A 6,534-nucleotide genomic window follows, 5' to 3' on the forward strand; every position below is an offset into this window, starting at 1 on the left:
TAAATAAGAATTTTATTTTCCTACCTTTAAGTTTCCTTAACATACTCGATTGGTTCAAGCAAAAGTAAGAACAATGCATTGTGATATTTTTAGCATATGTAATGATAACACATGTCCATAGCATTAAGAATTGCAGGGGGTTAAGTGGAATTCTACCCTTGAAAGATTTGGATATTCTACATGAAATGTTATAATATTAATTACAAGTAGACTCAAGCTCAGGATATATACTCGAATTCCTAGAGCAATCACTAATAAACACACATACACACACACACACACACGCACACACACACACAAACCAAAAAGCAAATAAAATGGAGTACTAAAAAATATTTTATTGGATCAAGAAGGCCAGAAAGAACAAAGAAACACACATGATACGGGACAAATAAAAAGCAAATTGCAAGATGATAGAACTCAACACAACCATATTAATACTTAAATTGACTGAGAATGCACTAAATATTCCAGTTAATAATAAATTTCATAATAAAAAAGGTCAGTTCATTAAGAAGACACAACAGTTTGAAATGTGTATCCATCTAATTACTGTGTTTGACATAGCTCCTGGCACATATAACTATTTTTAATGAAAGGATGACTCAACACAAGGAAATCCATTAATGTAATTCACTATATAAATAGATCAAAGGAGGTAAAACTCATGACATTTCAATATGGGAGAAAATGCATTGGGTAAAATTCAATCATCACTCTTGATTAAAAACAAGTAAACAATAACTCTCAGCAAGCTTGCAAAAGAAGGAAACTTTCTTAAGCTGATAAACGTTAGCATAAACCAAGAGCAAATATTTGATGTAAAACATTACAATCGTTCCTACTAATGTTCCTAAGATAAATTTGCTCCCAGCATTGTTGGTATTTAATCTTGTAATGGAGAGTCTAACTAATGCAGTAAGACAGAAAAGAATAATATATATACATATATACGTATGTGTATATATATATGTATATACTATAAAGGAAAGACACAGATAAAATTATTTGCAAACAAGAGCTTGTCTTAGAAATCCAAGAAAAAAATTTACTAGAATCAGTACAATATTGAATATGAGGTTTAGGTAAATCAAAAGCAAAATCAGTGGTTTCTTATATATTATCAACAATACATTAAAAAAATGAAACAGAGAAAAAGGAACTTACTCTCACCAAAAGAAAAACTATAAAGCTGTGGGGAAGGGGTGCATGGGTGGCTCACTTGGTTAAGCTTCCGGCCCTTGGTTTCAGCTCAGGTCATGATCTCACACTTCATGAGTTTGAGCCCAGCATCTCACTCTGTGCTGACAGTGCGCAACCTCCTTGGAATTCTCTCTCTCCCTCTCTCTTTGCCCCTCTCCTGCTTGCTCTCTCTCACTCTCTCTCAAAATAAATAAATAAACCTTCCTTTTTTTTTTTTTTTTTTAAATGAAGGTGTAGGAAAAAAAAACAACCCAGTAAATGCAGGTAGTCCCTTCCTAAATGGAAAGACACTATTTTTGAGATAGAAATCTTCCCAAGTTGATATAGAACTGTAGTGCAATCCTTATCATTATATATGGAACTTAAGCTGATTCTGTAGGTCACATGATAGAAGAAAATAGCAAGTAATAGCCTGTAAATCTCTGAGAGGAAAAAAATTGTAGTAACTTCTGCTGCAGAAATTAAAACACATTTGAAAATAGAATTGTGGTAGTGTAGGATTGGTGCAGGTGTAGGCAGAGATAGTCACAAGGAAGACTGTATAGAATTTAGAAACATGAGTCTGTACACTGGGATTTGGCATTGTTGGGAGCATTGAATCTCAAGCCAGGCTGAAGTCGCTGTGCATTCTTGGGCCAGTTACTACAACTCTCTGTCTTAGTTGGCTTCTGTGTAAAATAGTGACCATTTACCACCCATATACGAGGGTTGTTGGGAAGATTAAAGAACTTAATATACAAAGAGCCCTTAGAAGAGGGCTTGGAATATGGTCAGAACTATGTAAGTGTTAGCTGCTATGAATCATAAAGATAATAAACAAATCAGTAGGAAGAATATAGATTACTTCTTAAATCAGGGCAAAGATTGGTGGGTTATCAATTTTGAAAGAAATACACCTGGGGTGATGAGTTGTTCATTCTGAGAGAAATGTACACATACCTTGCATAATACTCAAAAAACTCAACATTAAGTTATTAGATGAAAGTATAGAAAAAAAATAGGTGTGGAATGAAGAAATGCTGTTTAAGCAAGATAGAAAACATGAGAGTCATAAAAAAATAATGACATATTTAAATACATAAAAATTAAAAAGAGTAACAACATTAACGGACAACATACAGCCTGAGAATGTCTGCATGATATTAACAGAGGATTAATATCAATATGAATCAATAGGAAAAAAATAAACACTCCGATAGAAAAATGAACACTGGGGGTGCCTGGCTGGCTCAGTCAGTAGAGCACACAACTCTTGATCTTGGGGTTTTGAGTTCAAGCCCCACATGGGACAAAGAGTTTACTTAAAAAAAAAAAAAAAAAACAGTGGGGTGGGAGGTGCCTGCCTGGGTGGCTCAGTTGGCTGGGCATTTCACTGTTGGTTTCGACTCAGGTCATGATCTCATGGGTTCGTGGGTTTGAGCCGCACATCAGGCTCTGTGCTGACAGTGTGGACCTGCTTGGGAGTCTCTCTTTCCCTGTCTCTGCTCTCCCCCCCCTTTCTTGCCCCCCCTTTCTCAAAATAAATAAATAAATAAGCTTTAAAAAATTAAAAAAAAACAATGGATATGTAAAGTAACACAGGTATTCAATATGCTCTATAAAAGTGTTCAACCTCATTCGTAGAGAAATATAAATTAAGGTGGTACATTTTAAGGGATTTTAACTCATCAATTTAGCAAAAATCTAACAGCTTGATAATACCTAGGGTTAGTAAGGATGTCGTAAATGACACTTTGCTGGTAGGAGGGTAGGATGACAAAATATTCTTTGGAGGGCAACTTTTCCAGTATCTATTAACATACAAACTGTCTATCTTTGTTGACTTTGCAATTCCATGTTGAGGAGTTTATTCTAAAGAATATTTCATGTGCACATGGACTAAAGGTCTGTGTGTGAAAATGATCCCAGCAGGATTGTATATAATCGTGAAAAAGGGGCAAGCCAAACACTGATCATTAGAAGAGCAGTTAAATAAATTCTGGTAAACCCATAATGTTGAATACTATACAAGTAATGAAAAGGATGAAGTATGTGTATTTCCTATTTTTTTAGAAGATTTTATTTTTAAGCAAGCTCTATACCTAATGTGGGGCTCGAACTTAAAACCCTGAGATCAAGAATTGCATGCTCCAGCGCTAGAGCCAGCCAGATGTCCTTGTGTATTTCATATTTTAAATTATAGATAGGTGGTAACTCTCCAAGGAAGGTTAAAAAAAGAAAAAAGTGTTTCAAGACAGTTCCTCCCTGTATTATTTCACCCGTGCACACACATGCTGGTAAATATGGAAGGGCGTAGGAAAAATATGGAAACAATAGTACTTAACTGTGAACCCTGGCTAACTCTGGATTGTGGTGGAGGAAATACAACCTCACATGTTTGGTCTTTACCCTTAGGTACACCTTAAACTCATTATAATGAAAGCATGCTCCTATACATCCTGTATAACAAAGAACAATGAAACACAGTAGACCACTAATGATTGCAGACATTGAAGAAGCATCAAGAGGCGGACTATTTTCCTGGCAAATGGTCTTAACTTAGCAGCTAATCTACATTATTTTAAAACTGTTAGAGAGCAAACACATGAAATATTTTAATTATTTTAATATGGCTAACATCCTGAAACCAAAGCCGACAAAGATAAGCTGTAACTCCAACAAAGCTACAGTTCATACTCAGAGGCACAGATGCAGACATTTAAAATAAAATACTAGGAGGGGCACCTTGGGTGGCTCAGTTGGTTAAGTGTCCGACTTCAGCTCAGGTCATGATCTCATGGTCTGTGAGTTTGAGCCCTGCGTCAGGCTCTGTGCTGACAGCTCAGAGCCTGGAGCATGCTTTGGATTCTCTGTCCCTCTCTCTGCCCCTCCCCTCCTCACCCTCACGCGCGCGCACGCTCTCTCTCTCTCTCTCTCAGAAATAAAGAACCACTTACAAATAAAATAAAATATGAGGAAATCCAGTTAGTGCACCACAATGAAGTAATTAATGTGTAGTCCATAAATGCAAGAGTGGTTTAACAGTATGACAAGTATTAATGCCTTTCATACGCTAAAAGAGACAAAGAAGCACCTGATTTTCTAGCACCCTTCCCATCACTGACTGAGTCATTCATTCGACAGATTTTTAGAGCCAGGCCTTATTCTCAGTTCTGGGATAAAATCAGACACTGATCCTGTACCATTAGAAACATGTGTTGTAGGGAGGAAAACAAACTAAAAAAATGTTAATGCTGAGGTATGAGAGAGTACTTAGATAGGGAAAATAGTAGAGAATAAACAGATGATCAGATTTCTATCTGAAATCAGTAGAAAATAATATTCATGTTGGGGGAAATCAGAAGTATTTTTATTCCAGTCGAGAGCAATATATAACCACTCATTCCATCATTAAAGCTGTATTCAACAAGTTGTAACCAATGCAATAGCATCGGGGAAACAAGAGTCCTATGCATGGGATGGAAATTTGTCACATAACGAAGATAATTACTGAAGATATCCAGTCACAAAAATGCTAGAAGTGTGCATGCAGTCCGGTGGCAAGTTACAAAATATAGGGAGTGCTTTTTTTTTTTTTTAATTTTTTTTTTAACGTTTATTTATTTTTTTGGGACAGAGAGAGACAGAGCATGAATGGGGGAGGGGCAGAGAGAGAGGGAGACACAGAATCGGAAACAGGCTCCAGGCTCTGAGCCATCAGTCCAGAGCCCGACGCGGGGCTCGAACTCATGGACCGCGAGATCGTGACCTGGCTGAAGTCGGACACTTAACTGACTGTGCCACCCAGGCGCCCCTAGGGAGTGCTTTTTAAAATATATTAGCAACAGTTGTTTAGTGGGGAAAAAAATGTGATCATCACAGCAAAAGATAATGTAACATGTCTTGATACAAAGCACAGAAAACACCCAAGACCCATAATAAGAAAATGGTAAAACTCTGAGGATGAAAAAAGAAGTCCTAACCATCTTCTTAGAAAGAAATACTCAGAATTTATATAAAGATGTCATTTCTCCCTAAATCATTTATAAAGTCAATGGAATTTTAGTGGAAATAGTAATGTAATTTGAGGGGAGGGGAATTTAGAGAGTGTTCTTATTTAAAATTTGAATCTTTATTTTTGTCCAAGATACATATTGACTTTAAGTATGATGAGTTCTGCTAGCTTGTAACAGCAATCCTCAGCTTTCCTCTTTCCAGCTTTTGATTCACACTTCCAGAGTGGATAGTACCCAACATTTTGAGCAGCTTTTACTGGTGTTTACATCTTTATTTTCCAGCAAGAGGATTTTTCTGCTAATTAAGTTTTGTTTTCCCTTTGCAGTTTTGGAGATTATCACTTCACTTCTTACTGTGAAAGGGAATGCTGAATTCTCTGATCCACTTTTCTTTTTTTTTTTTTTTTTCAACGTTTATTTATTTTTGGGACAGAGAGAGACAGAGCATGAACAGGGGAGGGGCAGAGAGAGAGGGAGACACAGAATCGGAAACAGGCTCCAGGCTCTGAGCCATTAGCCCAGAGCCTGACGCGGGGCTCGAACTCACGGACCGCGAGATCGTGACCTGGCTGAAGTCGGAAGCTTAACCGACTGCGCCACCCAGGCGCCCCTCTGATCCACTTTTCAAACCTCAACCAGACTCCCTCCGCCATCCCCAACCTACACATCTCACAAATGTGTATCTATTTCACTTTCTCTTCACTCTGACAATATTTTTGGTTCTCTCGGTGTTCAATGTTAAAATCAGTATGTCTATGTAGATATTATTATACATAGCTGAGTCTCACAGTATTTTATGCTTTGCCTTCACGTATAATTAGCTTTTCTGGAAGTTAACAATTTTCTCCCTTTATTGTTGTTGTTAATGTCGTTGTTGTTGTTGTTGTTTTAAGAAAATTCTGTACTCAACGTGGGGCTTGAATTCAAAACCCTGAGATCAAGAGTTGTATGCTCTACCGACTGAGCCAGCCAGGCCCCCCAGTAATTGTCGACTTTTAAATTTGCTTTGTTATTGAGACAATTGACAGAGCCAAGAGAGCAAGGGAGAGAAGTGTGAGAGAGAAGGAAAAAACAAAAGGAGAAAAGAACTTCTCAACTCAGTCGAACACTTGAGAAAAACCTGAGACTTTGACTTTTGCTTCAAAGTGTATGTACTGGATGAGCCTTCTACTTCCCGGTGGACTGGTTACTGTCTAGACTCGCTGCTCAGCTTTGTCAGGATCTTCCCTTTATTGCGATCCCCCAAACATTCCTTTTCCTTTTGCTGATGTTGGAGCTCCCACATGCTGGCGACCATATCTTCCTCTTTCATGGTTTATACCTTTGTTTGCGGGGG

The 6,534-nt window shown here is 37.6% G+C and overlaps 1 long non-coding RNA gene across 5 annotated transcripts in view; it reads left to right on the top strand.

Annotated features, from left to right (window-relative positions):
- The window catches only part of LOC121010642 (uncharacterized), a 178,873-nt gene that overhangs the window by 156,799 nt on the left and 15,540 nt on the right, over positions 1–6,534 (top strand). Inside the window, exon 7 of one of the 5 annotated variants that reach the window (XR_005781308.1) lies at positions 5,525–5,589. The exons of the other annotated variants lie outside the window; for them this stretch is intronic. This is a non-coding gene — a long non-coding RNA (uncharacterized LOC121010642). Of the gene's footprint in view, positions 1–5,524; positions 5,590–6,534 lie in introns of those variants that run through there. 5 annotated transcript variants of the gene reach the window in all.

Source organism: Herpailurus yagouaroundi, unplaced genomic scaffold, assembly GCF_014898765.1.
Source record: "Herpailurus yagouaroundi ecotype Mexico unplaced genomic scaffold, PumYag 192, whole genome shotgun sequence".
In the NCBI taxonomy this organism is placed as follows: Eukaryota; Metazoa; Chordata; class Mammalia; order Carnivora; family Felidae; genus Herpailurus; species Herpailurus yagouaroundi.